The sequence below is a fragment of the Anabrus simplex genome, chromosome 3 (genome assembly GCF_040414725.1).
Source record: "Anabrus simplex isolate iqAnaSimp1 chromosome 3, ASM4041472v1, whole genome shotgun sequence".
NCBI classification, from domain to species: Eukaryota; Metazoa; Arthropoda; class Insecta; order Orthoptera; family Tettigoniidae; genus Anabrus; species Anabrus simplex.
Genome location: NC_090267.1, coordinates 502,883,333 through 502,906,231, shown reverse-complemented (window position 1 = coordinate 502,906,231; position 22,899 = coordinate 502,883,333).

Sequence of the window (22,899 nt, the reverse complement as noted above, 5' to 3'; positions counted from 1 at the left end):
CAGAAAACCCCATTCATACCTAGGAGCCCTTGCTCCAAATTACACTGAAAGGCCTCCTCGAGGCATACAATATACAATTTTCAAAAGAGCCACTCGCTCTCAATTTTAAGCCTCTCCCAGGCCACACCAAACTCCACCTTTAAGCTGTCCTCAAAGGACATATACACAGGGGTAAAATACCCAACCTACTGAGGTCTATTAAATGACAAGAAGGTTAATACATGACCTCTAAAATACAATTTGAGGGGAGGCGAACTTGCACTCCTAATACACTTTGTTTAAGACCTACTTGGCCTTAGGCCGTTAGTGCAAGGGCTAATCCCATACTACAGAGGTGACTTAAGAAAATAACAATTTACATTACATTACGGAAGAATTGGTTGTGAAAATAAGTTCACCTCCAGACAATGTGAGTGGGAGCTCGAGAGGGTTAGCACTCTCTATCCCAGTATGTAGCTTTCCAAGAGAATAGATGAAAAGAGAAGTTACATTTTAGGAAAAGGTTACATAGTGGAACGCTTAGAACCCGCCCCGAAAGTTAAACTGCTGAGCTAGCAAAGAAAGAATTTATTAATCGGCCATTACCTTGTTGCTGACCGCTGCCGAGGAAAGAGGCGCTTCCCGCCTCCTGCTATGTACTTAATACACTGAAAGATGGAACAGAAGTGGCCGAGAGACCCAAAAATCAGCAGTTTAAATACTCTCGCGGAAGTTTCTAGGCGTTAGGGGAATGAAAACACCCTCCCACAAACACTTTATTGGGTAGGACACAGCAACCTATTCAAGTTGGGGGAAGATACATCTGATTGGATAGAAATTAATTTAAGAAATTCGGGATTGGTTATGTTCAACACAAGGGGAAAGAAGGGGTGAATATTGCCAACTTAAACAATGACTGAAAGAAATTTTACAAAGAACAAACTCTTGAAATTAAATTTTCTCCAACAAAATAGTTCTTTGACTCCGCACTAGGTTGCACTATTGTTGATCTTCAGTAGTGTCCTCTAGGAGAGAAAGTTTACACTTCTTACTTCAAGCGAAACAAAAACACATCAAAAATGACACAGTTCAAAAACTCAAAATTTTCCACGTGGTGACATCTTCTGAGAAGGTAAAGAATTAACAGCGTAGATAAAGTTCAGACTTCCTCCAGCAGAGGAGTTTCACCTGGCGCAATTTTTAAATTAGCGGCGTGGAGGTGTACCGCCCGGTACAATAATGATTGATCATAAAATAATCAGAGCCCGGAAATTCAGGCATTAATCGGTTGGAATGCTAAAATACTAAAGTCAGCAACAAGTATACTCTAGCCCACACAACAGTTCTGCTATGAGATTTGCATACACATTAGGAGTACTGTCTATTAGAACCACCAGGCCTTATGTTACTCTCGCTACATTACGGAGGAGTGCTGTAGACTACACTTCCTTCTAGACAAATTAGTTTTCATTTTAAAACAATAATAATAATAATAATAATAATAATAATAATACTTGTACTAATCAACCTGAGACAGATCAAACTTGGTACGTGCAATTTTATAGTGTTACCCTCTGTTGGGTACTGTAACTGATTATAAAGACTATTTGTGTTTGGAGATTTGGTAATGTAATCGCCCTTGAATTGTTTATTTGTTATTTTGGAGTTACCATCACTGTTGTAAAGTTTTTCCGCCTATCAAATTCATCGTTATCAAATACAACTCCACCAATAAAAAAAGTAATGACATAATTCTAGTACTATCTGCCAGTCCCCTATAAAATCTATGAGTTTTTGAGCTAAGAGTTCTAACTCCAGTAATTGTTTGAGTGTGCTACATTACTCTGGAGGTCTTCCTCGGGAGATATTGAGGCGGAGGCTGGTGTGAGAAGGTGGCTTAATAAGGTAAATGCAGAATTATTATCTAGCTATGTGATTAAATGGAAGATTCCAGCGTTCCCCTCAGCATGTACCAGTTTGATCGTCCTACGTTTCCTTGGAATTAATATTTTCATTTAATCTTAACATGTACTTTTATAGCCAGTCTTAGGAGTAAAATGTAATCACCCCTAATGGAAATCGTGAAAAATATAAGGACGTATGAGTGGGTACACTCGATTATCTTCTTGTATTTTGTCTTTGGCTGACTAAGTTTTCGATTTTCTAAATTCATCCTTTCTTTCAGACTTTATTATTGCCTTCTTTAGTCATCTAGTAGCGTAGTTCATCTTCTGCGATGTTGGTCCTAACGCTCTGTTAGGTTTTTATCTTAAATTACGGAGTGCTTAAGAGTTTCAGCCTCCATTATTCATATTTTATTCTCTGCCTTTCTTGTACCTTTAGCTTTTTTTATTCTCTCTCTTTTCATGGCCGTGTAATTTTTTTCGATCTTTCGATGCTTCCTCGAATGTCGCTCCCCCGTAAGATAATGGTAGTGAATGTATTACGATTTTAACCTTTAAAGCAGAATGTTTTTGCTGCTTCGAGTGTCAGTAGTGTTAGACATTTAACATTAATGTAATTCCATGGTTGAATAAAGAGCGTTTGTAACGTATACTGTAAACGGAGTTCGAGGATTCGAGACACGCCCTGTGTAAACTTGCTCTAGAAGCTACGAATTTCTGGTTATGTAAAGGCTAGTCTACCTTAAAACTTGTAAATTTATACATTTACTGGTCTGTATTCTCTGAATTACTTTTACGACGTGGGAGTTATTCTCCCCTATTGTAAATTTACGAGCTTCTAAGCTCCTTCATGATATATCCCATTTGTTAAACTTTATTGTTATGGTCAAATACCCACGCAATAAGAAAATAAATTTAATAATTTTTGAGTAGATGTACGTATATTCAATCCTCAGCCCTAAGGCTGGACGGACCCTTCACAGCTCCGCCATTAGCTGTCATAGATGGCCTAGGCATCACTGAAGAGGCGTAGTAGGGAAATGAGGAGTGAGCTAGTTTCCCGTTGCTTTCCTCACCGAGCCGAACGTTGCTATTACAAATCAGTCTGCCGAGCCCACTGAAATGCATGTATCAACCGACCCTATGAGCAACATTTTCACACCAATCATAGCAGGGACTGACTGCATAAGGAATAGTATTACTAGCATCACTTACACCTCAGTCACTTTCATATTGTCAAAGCCAAGGATGATATTGAGACAGGTCAATGAAAGTAAAAATATTGCTGTGGCCTATACTAGAAGACATAGTGCACTGCAAACACTAGGTCCCGCCAGCAAAAGCGTTTTGAGTAGATAATTTTAGCAAATATACCATAGTAAATGGACATGCGCCTACCAATGACAAGAACAGAAAATACAAGAAAGCTGTAGACAGTTTCTGGGAAGAACTGGATGATACACTGAAAAGCATACCACACAGACAAGTAAAGATACTTGTAGGTGATTATAATGCACAGGTAGGGAGGGAGAAGCAACATAAGGGGATAGTAGGCGAGTACCCAGCACACAAGAGGACGAACAAAAACGGAGAAAGGTTAATTGAACTATGTCGAGAACACAGAATGAGACTTATGACAACTCACTTCAGGGCCAAACCGAATAAGAAAAAGACATGGGCAAGCCCATGCACCCACATTGGGGAATTCCAGATTGACCATGTGGCAATCAATCGGACAAACACTAAAGAGATTATGAACACAAAGGTCAGAAAGAACACAAGAATAGAATCAGATCACTATCTTACAGAAATCAAGTGCCTTTGGATTCCGCAGAGGGGTAGACTGCCACAGACAAGTAGACCAACTGGAAAAATAAATATAGACAGAGACAAATTACGGCACAATCGATCCAAATACGAGGAAGGAATAGAAACTGGCAATGGATGGGATGACATGAAGCTGAATATGAGGAAACAGACTGAAATATGGGGAAAGGAAGAAAAGAAAAAGAAACACTGGTGGTGGAATACGGACTGTGAGAAAGCGGTTGAGAATCGCAGGAAAGCCTGGAGAGACTGGAGCATTAAGAAGAACCTGGAAAAATGGGAAGTTTTCCTACGAGTAAGGAAGGAAACAGCCAGAACCATAAGATGGACCAAAAGACAGAGGATGAAGCAGGAATTGGATAAAATTGAAAACAACTTCAGGAAAAACAATAGTAGAGACTTTTTTGGGAAATTCAAAAAGAGCCTGAGTGGATATAAAGGCAGAGAACTCTTTATAAGAGATAAGAATTGGGATCTGGCAGTCAGTGCGAAGGAGAACTGTAGGATACTTGCAGAATACTTTCATGACCTGTTAAACCGTGAACCACCTGAAGAAGAGCTGGAGCTGGGGACAAACACAGAAGAGAGAGAGTCATGTCCTCCAACTAGAGATGAGGTCGCACAGGCCATAAGCGATCTAAAGAATAACAAAGCAACCGGAGAAGATGGAACATCAGCTGAGGTGATTAAGTGGGGAGGTGACAAGGCAGTAGACAACATGACCAACATCATCGGCCAGATTTGGAGAACAAAGAAGTTGCCAGAAGGATGGAAGAATGCGATCATAATACCAATACATAAGAAGGGAGACAAGAGGGATGCAAACAACTATAGAGGAATTTCGCTACTAGAGATTGGCTATAAGTTGTTGTCGAAAGTCCTGCTCAATAGACTGGAAGAACAGTTAGAAAGTACAATTGGAGACTACCAAGCAGGATTTAGGAAGGGAAGAGGATGCATAGAACAGATATTTATACTGAAACAACTGATAGAACATAGGGCCTTAAAGAACAAAAAAAACGGTGTTAACCTTTGTAGATTTCACTAAGGCATATGACTCCATCGACAGACAAACTCTTGGAAGAATCCTGAAGAACAGAGGATTAGATGGCACTACACATGAACTCATAATGGAAATTCTATCAGACACAAAGGCAAGGGTGAGATTCAGAGGAGTACTCTCTGAAGAATTTGATATCAACACTGGTGTCAAACAAGGAGATGGATTATCACCAATGTTGTTCAACATAGCTCTGGATGAAGTCATCAGACAGTGGAGAACAATGAATGAGACAATGGGAATACCAAAGACGCATGTTGGGGACAAAAAGGACAATAGGGCCCAAGTAGATTGTCTAGCCTTTGCGGACGACATAGTTATAGTAAGTGAGACAGAAGAAGATGCAAAGACACAACTCAACAACTTAAGCAATATAGCCGGAAAGGTAGGACTGAGGATCGCCTACAACAAGACAAAGACATTGAATACCACTGAGGATTGGACAACACCGGAAGGCACCGTGCAAAAGGTGGACAAATTCAAGTACCTAGGAGAATTTATAACAGGAAGGAATAGGAGCAATGAAGGAATAACAGAGAGGATAAAGAAGATGCGATCAGCCTTCTGTATGACCAGAGATATATACAATAAAAAGAATATATCTACAGACGCAAAGATCAGACATTACAAGGCAACGGTGAGAAATGCTGTATTATATGCTGCTGAGACAATAGCACTAGGAAGAAATGGTGCGGAACAAGTAGAGAAAGAGCAGAGAAAAATATTGAGGAAAATACTAGGCCCTAAGAGAGGAGGTGAGAGATGGATGAGGAGACCCAGGGAAGAACTATACCGGAACATGAGGACAATCTCAGAAGAAATCAGACTGAAAAGAGCAAGGTTTGCGGGACATGTAATCAGGATGAATATGGATAGAATGACGAAAAGAGTATGGGAAACAACAGCGAGGACACGAGGAAAGACAGGAACCAAGTGGGTAGTTGAACTCCGGAAAGATTGGTCAGAATTGGGGATCAAGGTGGAAGAAAAGGAAAATTGGAAAAGCAAGTACATACCGACTAATATGCCAGAGATCAACGATAGGGATGGATACAGGAAAAGGATTGAGAGTCACCAGTGGAGTAGACAAGAGAAGAGGATACTGAATATCTCGGAAGAAGAGCGGGAGAGAAGAAGAGAAAGGATGAAGAGGTTCTGGGAGGAGAAGAAGAAAATGCAATCCATGAAGGAGCTGTCCGTGGTCCTACAGAGGCCGTAACGCAAGAAGAAGAAGAAGATTTTTAGCAAAATTTAAACTTTTGTTCATACTTTGTCCAGCCATTTAGCGCTCACACTTCTTTCCCCCTCTGAACCACGGGAATCTCCGTAACAATAATAATAGCAAGAGACCGCCTGTCTGACACAGTGGTTAGCCGGTTCAACCCCCAATTGTAGAAAAAGTCACCATCCGAATATTGGTGGGCGGGATAGGAGAAGTGGTGTTGTAATATTTATAATATTGCTTGCCAAAGGGCTGGTTTCAATTACAAACCTCTCCGCAGTGACAATACGGAGTGAGGGTATATGATGCTGTTGATGGTGATTCGTCTGTCGGATGGAGACGTTAAGCCTTCTGTTATTCGACAGGAGCAGGCTATGTGCCGGTACCAGGTTTCACCACCTCCAGTAATAATATCATATATCACGTCATTCATTTCCTTTCAATAAATCCTTTAATGATTTTGACGTCAGGGAGGGTCGTAAAATTCGGTACGGTATTTTAAATTAATTCTGTAAAAATCTGGAAGTTGTATCTGGTTAAACGTAGGGGAGGGCCTAGAGCCCTAATTTCACCACTTTATAAAGACACAAGTAAATAAATAAATAAATAAATAAATAAATAAATAAATAAATAAATAAATAAATAAATAAATAAATAAATAAATAAATAAATAAATAAATAAAAGTTATCTTCATACCCATTCCCGCTGAGAAACGGGACAAGGGTTGGACATACCACCACCACCACCACCACCACCACCACAACAACAACAACAACAACAACAAAAATACAGAGTGAGCGGCTACGTCACCTTGCATTTGGGAGACAGTGGGTTCGAACTCTCTGCAGCCATGAAGATGGTTATCCCTAATTCCCCATTTTTACACCACACAAATTCTGTTGTTGAACCGAAATGTAGGCCATGGGGCTTACTTCCCATTCCTAGCAGTTTCCTGTCCCATCGTCGGTGAGTCAAAAAGGAAATTGTTGTTTACATAAGAACGCCACGAAGTACGACCCAGACCACACCCTTTGCAGTCAATGTTCTTTCGAACGAGGCAGTATCCTGAATTCGGGTGCACCCTGCTCTTAGCGGTTGAAGGAGATTGATGAAGCTGTTATTTCATCAGTTGAGAATCTGGTCATGAAACCTTCTATTGATTGCAATAAGGTAAGAGCAAGATTGATGTATTAATCTCCTTTATTCCTGTCTGCTGGTATCAACAATGTATTAAAAAATAAGACACACGTATGCTAGGTTGAAAATATTTCTTTCTTTTAAAGAATATAATTATACATCCCCTTCCTCTAGTTTCGGATCACCACAAACTAAGGAGAGATTATCAGTTTATTGACATCCAAATTGTTTCGATGCATTCATTGTGTAGTAATTCTATTATAACAAGTACTACATTATATAATTTGTTGTTACTTATCATATTTTAAGTCCTGAATATTAAATATTGTTGCATATTGTAGGAAAAACATGTATCTGCCTTCCACTATTTACGTTTGTCGTTATTCTGTTAATTAATTTTTGGTCCATACCTCTTGTAATAGTAATAGTTTTATTCTCTTTCTCGCTACGATCACTTTTTGGTTAATAATTTGATCAACTGTATGGAATTCTTTCTATTTTTCCCTTAGATTCACTATCACGATATTTCCTTCCTAGTGACTTCTGTCTCCCTACAGACTCTTAATGTATGTGCTTCCTTCGTTCTTTCTCTATTTGACGAATATTTTTACATAGATATGCCGTTTGGCTGGGAGTCATCTGAAAAGTTGTTTTACAGAAGTTTAACCCTAAACCGGACCCTACAGGTCAATAATACTGATCAGTAATACCACGGTAACTTTGAAGAAGAGGCGATAGGTGTCACGAGCACTCGGCCAGGAGTGGTGGTGGTGGTGATTATTGTTTTAAGAGGAAGTACAACTAGGCAACCATCCTCTATGTAACACTAATCAGAGGGAAAATTTGGAAGGGATCCGACACTTCGAAAAATGAAGGTATCGGCCAAAGGAAGACAAGGGCCACGAAAGGCATGAAAATGGATTCGCAAATTTAATACCGTTGGGGTCGAAAAGAACAAGAGTTGACCAAGGGAAGTGGGGTAGGATAGATGAAAGTGAGGAGCCTGGCACAACTAAGTGGAAGCAATGCCAGGACTCAGCTAAGGGCACCGTGGTTGCCAACCCACGCTCCAAAGTTCAGAGCCCTTGGAGCCGCTATTGGTCGCCTCTTATGACAGGCAGAGTTAACTAGCCATTACCTTGCTGACGACTTGTTGCCCGATGAAAGAGGCGCCTCCCGCCTCCTGCTCGACAAACACACTACGTTAGATGTTGATCAAAATGGCCAAGAGACGTGAAAATCCGCAGTTTATAAACCCTCGGGGAAGGCTCGAGACCTTTCATGAATAAACTAGCTACACCCTTTCAATTTATTGGTCAATTCAAAAGTTACACTCAAAGTCGAAGAAGAAATACGGGATCGGTTGGAAATAAATGACCAAAATTAGGGATTGGCTGGATTCAAAACTGGTGGAAAGAAAAGATAAATATTGCAACCCAAAAATAAATGAACATCAATTAGTAAAAAACTTATGAATACACAACTTCTTCAAAAAGTTATTTCACTTTGCACCAGGGTGCATGATCATAGTTTTCTAGCAGTGACATCTATGAGAGAATGTCCAAACTTCTTGATGAACGGAAAACAAAAACATGTTGAAATTCACACAGTACTGGAAACTCCACAATAACAAAATTACGTCGAATTACAGTAGTGACGTCTTCTGGGTAAAGGTTTAAATAGGCCTAGTTTCAAATTTCCTGTTTCTACTGTAGAGAAGTTTTTTGGCGCAAGATTTAAATGTGCTGCGTAGAGGTGTACCTCCCAGGACAGACCTCCCCCCCACCCCAAATATCCTTCCAAGGGGTGACACAGAAGAATTTTGAAAAAAATTAATATTTAACTATGACGAAAAAAATTTCTAATTTTTTTAAAGTAGTCAGGTAGCAGCTAGTTAAACTTCAGCTTTAGAGTGTCTTTGTTGCAGTATACTTTGAAATACATGTTGATAATTTTGACGGCAATAACTGCAGCCGCTGCCGATATCGTTGAGGTCGGCCGGACCCCTCAAGTACACTCAGATACACCTCTCCCGCTACCATCCTCTCCCGCTACCATGAGAGGTATAGTCGTGGTGGAGAACGCCGCAGATCAGAAGTGTATTTAAAGTCCCCAGATGAGTTGGCGGTGGGGGCGCCGCTCTTCAGCCTTTGCCGTGAGGTGGACTCCGGCGCGCCGTACACAGGTAGACTTCACAGGAGTGGAGTGGGCCCGTACCCCACCTCAGTGGTGGTATGGCGACGAACGGCTGCGGGGGCACTGAAACAGTAAGATCTCGGCGACAGAAAATTGTTGTTGGTGACTTGAGAATAGAGGGTACGATCATTATTGGTGATGCTGAGCGGTGTTCGGCGTGGAAGGCATTTTGCCAATTGTGTGGATTTGCAGGAGACGGGGGATTGGTAATGGCCACTCGGGAGTTGATAGCAAGAAAATAAGAGGGGAAGATCGTACTTAAAAATATATATCACAAAATCAAATAATTTGGGGCAGAAGGCCACCCAAGAAATATAACCTTCCAACTGTTGCTAAATGTTATGGCTAAGTTAACAATGACATTACACGGGTTTTACCTGGGAGATGTGGACCCTAAAGATCCTCTCGGTGGCTGGATTGCTCACCAATAATGTAACAGGAGTCAGGAAATCTGCAATGATGCACGGCCCATGAAATCTGGGGGCAAGCTTGCCCGCGGGAACAAAGTCTCTTACCATGACTTGATCTCTTACTTTTAGATTGGTGGGCCTCCGTCCACGATTATATCTCTCCCTAACCTTTTCATGAGAAACTTTAAGATTGGCCTTAGCCTTCTTCCATAGATTTCTAATATGATCGGGATCTATTGTCTCTGGCAGAATGTCATTCAGAGTCCAAAGGTTAGAGAGCGGCGTGTTAGGCACAAATTTAAACATCAGAGAAGCAGGAGTGAACTTATGGGACTCGTGAACTGCCGAATTCAAAGCAAAGGCCAACCAACGCAGGGACGTATCCCACCAGGAATGATCTTCATGATGAAATGCGATGAGTGCCGATGTCAGATTACGATTGACCCGCTCAGCCAGAGAATGTTGGGGATAATACGCCGATGTAGTTACATGCGATATAGACAGGCCAAAGCAGAATTTTCGGAAGATGTTGGATGTAAATGCCTTGGCATTATCAGAAACCAAATCTTGGCACGGACCAAACGAAACAAAGATGGAATTTAAACAAGAAATGGTGGACTGAGCGGTAGCCAGCTTAGTCGGAAATAACCAGGAAAATCTTGTGAAACCATCTACATACACAAGGATGAATTTGTTGGCATTCCCCTTTGACTGGGGGAAAGGTCCTACGTAGTCGAGATAGAGGCGTTCCATGGGGCGCGACGCTTGATGAGAAGATAATAGACCTAGCTTATTGGACAAGGTGGGCTTACCAAGCCAACAAGATTTACAAGCTTTTACTAATTCACGAATTCCACCGTCCATACCTTTCCAAATAAACATCTCTCGGATCTTTTCTCGAGTTTTGAAGATGCCTAAATTACCCCTAATGATGATCATAGGTACAAGAACAATTGGAACCACAACTGTAATCTTTTGATCATGCCTCGACGGGCAACTTAAAACCCCATTCCTCAACACATAAGGGACGACATGTTCCCCAGAAGAAAGGGTTTCCATAATAGGAGCCAGCACAGGATCTTCACGTCGATATGTTTCAATTTCCCTGAACAACATGGGGGCATCAGTTAGAATGGCATTAGCGCCCGAAGGTATGGGCGTGGGAAGAGACCTCCAATTCGGAGGTTTCCACATCATGAGCGAACATGCGGCTTAGTCCATCTGCAACAACATTTTCAGATCCTCTTATATGCCTAACGTCAAACTGGAGGGCAGAAATCATGATGGCCCATCGGGCTATACGACCCGTACGACTCGGCCTAGCTAAGACCCAACTTAAGGCTTGGTTATCAGTTTCTAGGTCGAACTTGACATGTTCCAAATAGAGGCGGAACTTCTCTAATGCAAATAAGACTGCCAAACCCTCAAGTTCATAGATGGAATACTTGCCTTCTTGAGCCGATAGTGTCTTAGATGCAAAGGCGATGGTTCGCTTCCCGAGTTTGGTTTCTTGAAGAAGCCCAGCAGCCACTTCCGACGACGAGGCGTCGGTTTGAACAATGAATGTTTTCTAGAAATCAGGCATAGCAAGAACAGGGGCGTTACAAAAAGCTAATTTCAGGTCTTCGAAAGCGGTTTGTTGAGAAGGTCCCAACTCAAATTTGACGCCTTTCCTACGGAGTAAGTTCTATGGCGCCGCTCTGTTAGCGAAGTTGGGAATAAATTTCCTGAGGAAATTCACCATGCCGATGAATCTGGCAATACCTTTGATGTCAGGAGGTTTAAAATCACGGATGGCTTATATTCTAGAATGATCAATCGAAACACCATCGGGCGACACGATATGGCCTAGAAATGACATGGAAGGCTTAGCGAAAGCTACCTTAGATAAGTTCACAGTTAACCCAGCCTTACGAAGGCGATTAAGGACCTCTTTCAGATGAACAATTTGTTCTTCAAAGGTCTCAGAAAATACGACAACATCATCAAGATAATGGTATAAGTATTCGAATTTGATGTCGGAGAAGGTCTTATCTAGTAGTCTAGTTAACACAGCTGCCCCCGTGGGGAGCCAGAAAGGCACGCAGTTGTACTCATGCAGGTTCCAATCCGTGGCAAAAGCTGTTAGATGTTTTGATTCCTCGGCTATTGAGGTCTAAGATGGTGAAGAACTTAGCTTTCCGAAACCATGAAAAACAAGAGTGTAGGTCGGGAAGAGGCACAGACTGTAACATCACCTTCCGATTTAAAGCCCTATAGTAAATCGTAGGCCTAAATCCACCTTGGGATTTCGGAACCAGAAAAATGGGCGATGAATACGCCGACTTAGAAGATCGAATAATACCATCCTTTAGCATTTGGTCGATGATCTTCTTGAGAGCCTTCATTTTAGGAGGAGATAACCTGTAAGATGGAAACCTAACGGGGATCGAATCCGTAACCTCAATCTTGTCAATAAGGTCAGTAACTCCGAGGGTATCAAAAAATTCATCCGGAAACGACTGACACAATTTACGAATACTATCAGCCTGCTCCTCAGGTAGATGTCTAAGGCCTAACAACATCTCGACCTGGGTAGGCGAAACAGATGAACATGATGCAGAACTACACTTAAGCAAAGAAATTTTACAGTTACTGGCAAATTTGAAAGTGCACGACTTGCTCTGAATGTCGAGCACTAGACCAGTAAAAGACATGAAATCCGCTCCCAATATTATCGGGCAAGACAAGTTCTTAGCCACGAACAATTTAACTTTCCAAGTAAATTTAGAAATCCTAATTTTGGCGAAGATAAACCCTAAAATTTCTAAGGGAGAGGAGTTAGCCGAAACACATTGAACCGAAGACGAACAATAATCAGGAAATTTACAGACAGTCTTTAATTTTGAGTACCATTCTGCCAAAATAATAGAACAAACACTCCCAGAGTCTAATAGAGCGGTAACGGGCTCACTATTTAATTCCACTTTCAGAAACGGTACAAGTGCGGGGGTCTCCGCCGCAATCCTAAGGCATTCAAGTGCGGAGTAAGAAGAACTTCTACCTTGTTCCGAGCCTGAGCTTTCGGACAGTTTAATACGGGCTGAGCCTTGAAAATATGAACACACTGACTCAGCCGGAGATACTAATCATTTCCTATTATTTGAGTTGGTGGAGGTTGCACCAGAAGTTAAACAGGAGGGGGTGCTATTGGCATTAGGACAGTTCTTGGCAAGGTGATTAAATGAGCCACACTTGAAACATCCTTGTGATGACCCTGTCCATTCTTTGTCCCATTGGATTTTATCAAAGGGCACTTGTTACGGAGATGTTCCGTAGACCCACTCGCATAGCTTTTACGGGTGGTGGATGTTCGGCGAGGTTGAGGCCGAAAATTACTAGAAGACGGAGGGGGCTCCTTAGCAACTCGTAATGTGTCGGCATACCTAACTCCTTCGGCTGAGACAGCCATAGCTTCTAACTCAGCAAAAGTCTGAGGGCGTGACGCAAAATACAAGTACGACCTGTAGGGTGGTGAAATCCCTTCCACAATGGCCTGCACCATTTGATCTTCTGGGAAATGACGAGCAAATACTCTAGTGTAGAACTTAATGTCCTGGATGAAGTCTGCGAGATTTTCATCCAGTCGCTGTACTCTGTAATAGTACCTTTGAATTAATGATGACATAGCTCGAGCCGGAATGAAATTCGCCAGGAGGTGTGCATGGAACTCTTCTATAGAGGATTGTTCAGCAATGGCTCTGACTATTTTGTCTGAGAGGACACCTATGGAGTAAGGGTAAATAATATGAAGAATGACAAGGAGAAAGAGAAAACACTAGAGCGTGATCTTGGAATTCAACTAAAAACTAAAAACTAAAAATGCAATTACATCATTGGTAGAATTGATGGAAAACTTGGAAATTCCCCTAAGCAACATAGCCAAGGGTTGAGGCAAACTACTAAACGCAGGTGACATGATGGGTAAAGGCCTAGGGCGTGAAGAGGCTTCAGAGGCAGCGTTATTTAAAAAGAAAGGTGGCATTGAGGTACGACGATCAAACTCATTTCCTAATGGGGCAGAAGTTCGTTGAGTTGCTACCGATTTTCCGCTTCCTACATTCTTGGACGGGTCTTCTTCCCTTACAATGTTTACAACAGTGGCTTGGTTGGTTTTGGGAGTAGCAGTCCCAGTAAATAATTGACTAACTTTACTGGACATATTGGACAGGTGTTCAACAAGATTACTTGCCTCCTTACCCTGAACTTCGCTTAATTTAAGAGACAATAGATCACTAACTCTATGGTAAAAATGGAACAATCTAGCCTGTACTCTTTTAAGTTGGTTAGCAGAAGGATCACTAACTTCAAAAAACTAACTCCGGATGCTAGCTCAGTGGTGTTGTCTGTAATGGTGGACAGAGCCCCATCAATATCCTTCTCTTCCAAGGTTGGGAGACTAATAGGTAATTCAAGGGATTCCTTAAGCTTGGTGGTATCTGCTTCCAGATTGAACATTTCTAATAGATAATTCGTAAATTAATTCCTCCTTGCGCAAGTAGCCGGGATGGAGGACTTCGTGAGGGCCGGGCATGATGAAAGAAGTTTACAAATTTAGAAAATACAGAAAAAATTACAGCGACTGAGAAAATTCTTAGAGTTCAATCCGAATGCTATGTTTAGCCTTCAAAAGGGACAATAGAGACCCATTCAGCCACGCTTTGCTACCGCTTGTTACGGGATTAACCGTGAACCATCAGAGGTGAAAGAAGATGCCGTGGTGAATGGGTCTAACTACTATGTCAAGAAAGAATTTAAACTGAAATGGAAGGTTATATTTTCAAAAAGCAACAAGTTAACAAATTCTCACTTTTTTTTTTTTTGCTAGGGGCTTTACGTCGCACCGACACAGATAGGTCTTATGGCGACAATGGGATAGGAAAGGCCTAGGAGTTGGAAGGAATCGGCCGTGGCCTTAATTAAGGTACAGCCCCAGCATTTGCCTGGTGTGAAAATGGGAAACCACGGAAAACCATCTTCAGGGCTGCCGATAGTGGGATTCGAACCTACTATCTTAGTGAGATAACAATGACATAGCAATTTAGAAACAAGACTTAGAAAAATCCAAGATTTCAGAACTTTCACACACTTGGGCTACAAGCCCCTAGTTTTACAATTTCTAAGCTTCTAGCTCAAACTTTACAGAAGGTTATAAATTTACACCAGGGCAGGAATCCCTCAATACATGGAGCGCTGGCTCCCAACTCCCAATTTCAAGCCTTCAGAAGGCATTCAATAATCTTACTTTGAAAAAGAGCTAACAGGCTCTCAGTTTTCAAGCCTATTCAAGGCAACACCAAAAAGATCTTACACTTCTTGGCCTTCCATGGCCCAGCTTACAAACTGAAACAGGGGTATCGCGTACCCAACCTATAGGGCCTTTGTGTAAAAGAAATAACAGTTAAATAAATGGCCCGAACACAAAATGAAAGGAGGCGAATACTTGCACTCCTCGATGTGACTTCTTAAAACCTAAAGGGTACTAGGCCGATGAAACAGGGGCTATTCCCAAACTATGGAGGGGGCTCGTATAAAAATAAATTAAGACATTACGGAAAGGAAAAAGACCAGTTACAAACGTAGTCACCTCAAACCAGTGTGAAGGTGAGCTCGAGACGGTACAGCACTCTCTATCCCCGATTAAGTTTTTACATAAGCCGGCAGAAAATTACATTTGTAGAAAAGTAGGTTACTTGGTTAACGTTTCGGACTTTTCCCTCAGGTTAAACTGCGGAGCTAGCGAGAAATAAAGATGTTAACTGGCCATTACCTTGCAGACGACTTGTTGCCCGATGAAAGAGGCGCCTCCCGCCTCCTGCTTGACACACACACTAAGTTAGATGTTGATCAAAATGGCCAAGAGACGTGAAAATCCGCTGTTTATAAACCTTCGGGGAAGGTTCGAGACCTTTTATGAATAAACTAGCCACACCCTATCAATTTATTGGTCAATTCAAAAGTTACACTCAAAGTCGAAGAAGAAATACGGGATCGGTTGGAAATAAATTACCAAAATTAGGGATTGGCTGGATTCAAAACTGGCGGAAAGAAAAGATAAATATTGCCAACCCAAAAATAAATGAACATTAATTAGTAAAAGAACTTATGAATACAGAACTTCTTCAAAAAGTTATTTCACTTCGCACCAGGGTGCATGATCATAGTTTTCTAGCAGTGACATCTATGAGAGAATGTCCAAACTTCTTGATGAACGGAAAACAAAAACAAGTTGAAATTCACACAGTACTGGAAACTTCACAATAACAAAATTACGTCGAATTACAGTAGTGACATCTTCTGGGTAAAGGTTTAAATAGGTCTAGTTTCAAGTTCCGTGTATCTCCTGTAGAGGAGTTTTTGGCACAAGATTTAAATGTACGGCGTAGAGGTGTACCTCCCGGTACAGAAAACATGAACAAGCAAGGAAATGCTTCAATAACTCGTCTAACACAAGAAGAGTTGTCCGATTAAATCCGTAAGAATTAAGCCCACGTATGCTGTCCATGCAAATACAAGTATTTCCATAATCGCCTAACATTTCTATCTGCGCGTCATTCATCTTAATTAAGGCAAAGTTTTCTTCGCGCAGCTGTGGATGGGCTTCCAAATTAACTCCCTAAGGTTTGTAGAACCGGACTACAGAATCTACTTCTTGCATTTCCTCCACCCAAGAGTCCGCAATCGTGCTGTCATTCGCATGTCTAACTGCCGCAGCTTTCAAGTTATAATCTCTCGTAATTTTGTGAAGACCTTTCGTTCAGGTTAAGTCATGGCGCTTTCATTCGCTGTTTTTCAATGAAGATCAGACCGAGTCCGAAATGCAGTCAAAGGGAATCTGTATTGATATTTTCCTTGCAATTTCGTCCTTTTCTGATTTTGAAATTCTTAGCCGTCCCGGCTAAGCCCGATAACCTACATGCGTTTTTCACAATGAAACCTCAACTTTGCTCCAAGGATGATATGTGACATTCATGCTGGCTGACACTAACCATCAATTTTCTTATTTCCCATTATTTCCCGGTAGCGCTTGTTTTGCCCTCTGAATTTATAAACTCCATTACGATGACTGTTGGAGTTCAATTTAGCTGTGGATTTTCATTTCAGCTGTTATCTGCAGCTCTAACTCAACGTCCCCTGCTGCATACAAACTCGCATAGATGATCTTTTTCGACCTTAGATTACCAGATGTAAAAATCACTCACTAGAAAATTCCACAGATTCTTCAACTACGTCAATATGATGTTACGAAGAGTACCAGTAATGCTAAAGCATCTCGCTTCTTGTCGCACCGTCATATTCACATAATGGACAAAGTACTTTGGACTTGTCTTTCGCGGGGACATTTTCATGCATGCTGAATATTTGACGCTTAAGAGAGTCACGTCTTACAGTGGAGAAATCGCATAAGTCGCACTTTGGTTATCAGGATGTTTGGTACTGATTTGCCTCAGTAAGTTTTTATTTACACTAAATGACTCGCTGCAGAACTTACAATTATACCTATCCATAATTTCAAGGTAATTTACGCCTTCAGTAATAATACCTTCCACTAGAAAAATGCCTTTTTCTATCACAATCTTGCCAAAGTAAATTCCGGATCAAAAATGTATTTCCTGCAAAGTCATCATTAATGACTAGGAGAGTTTTGAGTGATCAGTTATCTGTTTACATTGATTTTCGTTCATCGTTGGATATATTCCCTTCATTCTTCGCTACCTCTTATGGGAAATGCGGGTAAATCTACGATTTAAAATGTACAAATTTAACTTAAAATTGTTGGTACAAATTTAACTTCTTGAGAGAATAATAAATGGAGAGTTTTGCTACGATACAGACTTTACGTTATGACGAAATGTTGGTATCCATTGTTAGAAACAACAGTTTTAAATTTATTAGCCACAGTACTGCTATCTAGCGGAGTTCCGTGGCACCGACAGGGAAAGAGCACACGTCGGTTAGTTGCCTAAATTATTATATATAAGGCCGGAAGATGTCACGCAACGACTGGATTATAATACTGGAGTTCAGCGCTCTGTCACTAGGAACGCTATGTAACACCCTACATATTGGCACACTATAATATGAAATTATTCTAGAGATGAGAGTATGTACTGATTGTTACTATGGGTATTCAAAACTTTCAGGTTTATCGTTCATATCTACAACTCGCCGGAAGAACATAAATAAGCAGTCAGTCATTCATTAAAACTTGAATGTTTTTTTCTGTTGAGAGGCATTATGTGAAGCTGCAAACACTTTCATTCCTAATCTTGCAATTAAGGACTATGTTATTAAGGAAATTTCACGAATTATTGCAGAAAAATCATAGGAATGTCAGAGTCGTTGCATTTGTCACAGTACCAGGTGTATGCATAAGTCCTTTCCACTATCACTAAGAGATGGCGCCAGCGAACACTATGCAACTTAGGAATTTTACGTCTGCCTTCGTAATATACATCACAAAGGCAGTGATTTACACGACATAAACCTACCAACACACACAAGTTGAGTCCGACAAACACTAGCGTCTGTGTTGTATCGTTCAGTGATCATGACGACGTTTTTGCCTGAAAAAGAACATTAGCGGCACGCAATGCTTTTTGTATTTAAACAAAAGGAAAAAGGCTGTGGAAAGTCATCGTTTGTTCGTAGAAACATAGATGAATACGGTCCGTCGATTAGAACATGTGAGATATGGTTTGGACAATTTAAAACTGGTGATTTCTATGTGAAAGACAGTGCTGTGTGTCTGGTGGGTCCTAAATGGTATTGTGTAATAGAAACCCTTGAAGCCAGGCGAACCCGTTAATGCACAACGCTATCGCAAGCAATGTTTAATTTAAGTCAAGCATTGATATACAGATGACCGAAATGGGCCAGAAGACATGGCAAATTGATTTTGTTAGACGACAATGTGCCATCTCACACAGCAAAACCAGTGAAAGGCACCTTGAAATCCTTCCCCACCCGCCGTACTACCCCGACTGGGCGCCATCTGACTATCACCTCTTCACATCAATGGGCCATGCTCTCGCAGAGCAGCACTTCAGCAATTTCAAGGAAGTTATAAAATTGCTCGACGAATGGTTTGCCGCAAAAGACAAGCATTTTTTTCCGGCATGGTATTCATAACTTACCTGAAAGATGGGCGAAGTGTGTCGAAGCAGATGGACAATATTTTGAATAAACAATACATGAATTTCCCTCGAAAATTACGTGTTTTTTACCACAAAACCAGCAAAAACTGGTACATCTGGTACATATTTGAATGAACTTGTCTTTTAATGAAATTGTACAGTTTATGAGCAAGACCCTCCGAGGTAGATACTGGACGGCACGCCATAAATGGTGTATTAGGGTACCACAGCACTCTGCGATCTTAAAAACACATGCGGCTGAGGACTGGGCTGTAAGCAACCTTCACAGGTAGTATTTTCTTCTGCTCCGCGCACCAGACAGCTAGTTGCCACCGATGTCGTTATGTTGGATGTAAGAGCTAAGAGAGCCTGAAACAAAACCAACTTGCTATAAACACTCGTGTTTAGATAAAAAAAACTGCAATGAAAATAACGGGGTTTTCGGTTAGAGCGAGTACGTGTTAGGGTCTGTAGTCTGTACGTGTGGCTGTTACTTGTTTGTGTTGAGAAAAGTCTGTGAAAACTGAAGGAACGTAATTAGGCAGGAAAAAAGTTCTAGTTGTGCTTTCACTACAATTGTCTTCTCTAAATTGCCTACTTCAAACCGTCGACTTTTCTGAAGGAGTCCACACAATACCAAATTCATCACTTTATCGGAAAAGCTGAAATCCACTTATTTATTAATTCTAAGTTAACAGGTAACGTATGGAACGAAATAGATTTACACTTTCCCTTTTAAAATATTCTAATCGTAACACAGCAGTGAACCATATTACTAAAATACTCAACAATACAGCCACTATTTGCTATGTCAGTATTGAGTTAAACAGACGCTGATACTGAAGCTAGCAAGGTCTATATACACGCATGTTAGGGGAAGACCGGGCAAAGTGAATAAACTAATTTTATATCAATTTGTTTCTGTAATTATGAACGACAATGACATGAACTTTACTGTAATTGTTACTTGTTATCTTTCCATTTATTTGATATAAAAAGGAGAATCAATGATTAAGTTATTCATAGTTAAAATTCGGTATTAAGTATTTCTGTCGGGCAAAGTGGATAATGTGGGAATGTTATTACTAAGAAAAGACATATTTGATATTTGCATAAAAATGGAATTCAGAAATTTGTTTTCGATAGTTTTTATAGCGTTCACAGTTTATTTGTAATAGCTAAAATTTTTAAAAGGAGAGAGCAAATAAGCACACATCCAATACAAGGAAAATTAATAATTCTTATTCCGTTCCTTTAAGTGAAATCTAAACTTTATATCACAATGTCCATATTGAACAAAGTAACTGCTATTATATTGTTTTTGTTTATTTTTTCCCATAGAATATTGTAGAATCGATCACCTTGAGGACGATTAAACCCGCAAACCCTTGCAACTGATGTTGGTTCTTGTGTCCGCAATACAATTTTGGGATGTCGACTTTGATACCCCTTCAGCCAGTAAACTCCAGCATCTTGAAGGACAAGGGATTTTATTTCTATTGGCAAAATCATATGCCACTTTCATAAATTCTCATCTTGTAAGTCCATAAAAGAGACGGTCCATTTCTCTCAAATAGTCAACCAGTTCGAGTTCTTGTCGCTCACTGAAAACTATTCTAAATTTGCCTAACTGCTTCTTGCTAGAGCCGGATTTGTAGTGCCGGCACAGCGTAGAAAAAGGCAGACCGTATTTTGTAGCAACGGAGTTAACAGGATTTGTCCTACATTACTCCAGAGCTTTCTTCATCGTTCCTTCGGACCAGCTGCCCTGATTACTGGTTCGTTTGTAATTTTAAACCATCTGCAAAAAATTTACAATATTCGGATTATTTTTGATACACTTGATGTGTCAAAATTTTCATGTTATTTAGTAATTATTGTTAAAATGAATCTGCTTTGAACAGGTTACAATCCTACTGGACCTACCATTTTACACTGGTCTGCGCGGTAAAATAAATAAATAAATAAATAAATAAATAAATAAATAAATAAATAAATAAATAAATAAATAAATAAATAAATAAATAAATAAATAAATAAAGTTGATCATTTTGTTGTTGACTATGAATCCTGTACCCAGGTGGGGCATATTCTTCATCACTCTCTGACCTGGCTGTCCCTTGTAGATCCTGAAGCCTTGTGACTTAAAAGGTTCTTCGTCCGTAAATCTTGTCTCCTGTAAAGCCGTTATAAGGATGTTGTGTTTTGTTAGGACGTCCAATGTATGTTTCAGTTTTCCCGTTTGTAGGAGGGAATTAATACCTTAACATTGATCACATTGACATTTACAACCGAGATAAGTTCAGAAAGTTAATCAAGACATCTGACACTCTCCAGTCACTATCAACTAAATCACTGCGTCCAGGAACAGGAGTGAAATGGACTCAAGAAAGGAAAGACATCCATAGCGCTAGAATGAAGGAATACTGGGCTAAGAGGAAGAAAAGAGCTCACCAGAGTTAAGAACCACGTGGTCCACTGTAGGCCTAAACGAAGAAGAAGAAGAAGAAGAAGAAGAAGAAGAGGAAGAATGAATAAATAAATAAATAAAAAAATAAATAAATAAATAAATAAATAAATAGTTCGGTATTTCTATCAAGATAAACTATTATTCACTCTAAAGTAATTATGGACAAAGTATTCAACAACATTAACCTGCCCGGGCAAAGTGAATAAATATCCGCTTTATCCTATCCACTTTGCCCAGCTGTGCTCAATTAAGGAAATTGTGACGGAACGCTTAAATACAATGTAGCAAAAAGGAAGCAAAGAGTGTCGATAAGTGGTTGTAAAGAACACTAAAGTACAATATAATCACTTATAAAATAGTTATAAATATCTAATGAATAACAGCGTGTTTCTTACCTTGATAAAATTTTAAGAAATATTGCAAAAATCTTCCAACATTTCCAGTCTCACTCTGTTTACCAGTGCAGTCTTTGTACTACTGATTCTTATGTCTCCAGCAGATTTAAGAACTTCCTGCAGAAGCAACTCAGCGACACTTAGCGTAATTTTCCGTAAATTTCACTTATTCGCTTTGCCCGGTCTTCCCCTACTTGTGGAGCCGCGATATTGGGATTGAGTTTGGGCGTTCCACACTTTTTTCCGTATTGGATGCAGGCGAGTTTAGGATTTAAAAACGGATTTAAGAACAAGGAGCTGTTAAAATTAGTTCTTTGCCTTTGATTACATGTAATTAATTTTTTACCATAAACTGCGAGTTGTGACATAATACTAAGATATTGGGCCGTCCCTGCGTCCAGGAGAGGACACACAAGATCCAGGTTAGCTTAATTCGTGATCATAAAGATTGCTATACATATATAGATGGGCTATGGGTTCCGAATGAAAAGAAAGAAATATCAAATTATGTTTAGGGAGTCTTTAATCTACGTCGAAGGACGTCTCCTACACGCTACTGACTAGAGTTCCCTATGGTTTACCAAGTTATTATGAAACAAGTACTTAAGACTAAGTCGCTATTCCAAAAAAAAAATATTTAAAGAAGAATTGATGCTTTAACGTACAACATTCTATTATGTATTCAACTTATTCCATAAAATAGATATCATATCTTTCTCTTTTTGAATGATAATAGAAAACTTGTAGCCTCTGCCTAGGTACAAGATTCATTCTTGACGGAATTCGGCTTAAATTCTCAAAATACCACATGTCCTGTCAGAATACCTGATGAATTACCTATTTGCCATCTTAAAAACTCCCTATCACAAGTAACTGGTCTATAATGTCTTTTCTTCTCGTAGGGAAGAAATTTAATAATGTCGGTATCGGGCAAAAATGTTAGGTAATGATCATTACAAGTGCTTAAATGATTAGTATGTCCGACATTGGAAATGTCCAACGATAAAATTGTTGCTCAAATTAAAATACTCGTTAATGAGAATATTGAACAGGTAGGGCATTAAATAATCAAACATTCGATGATTGAAAAATTGACTGGGTAAAATTAAATTGAGTAAAGGA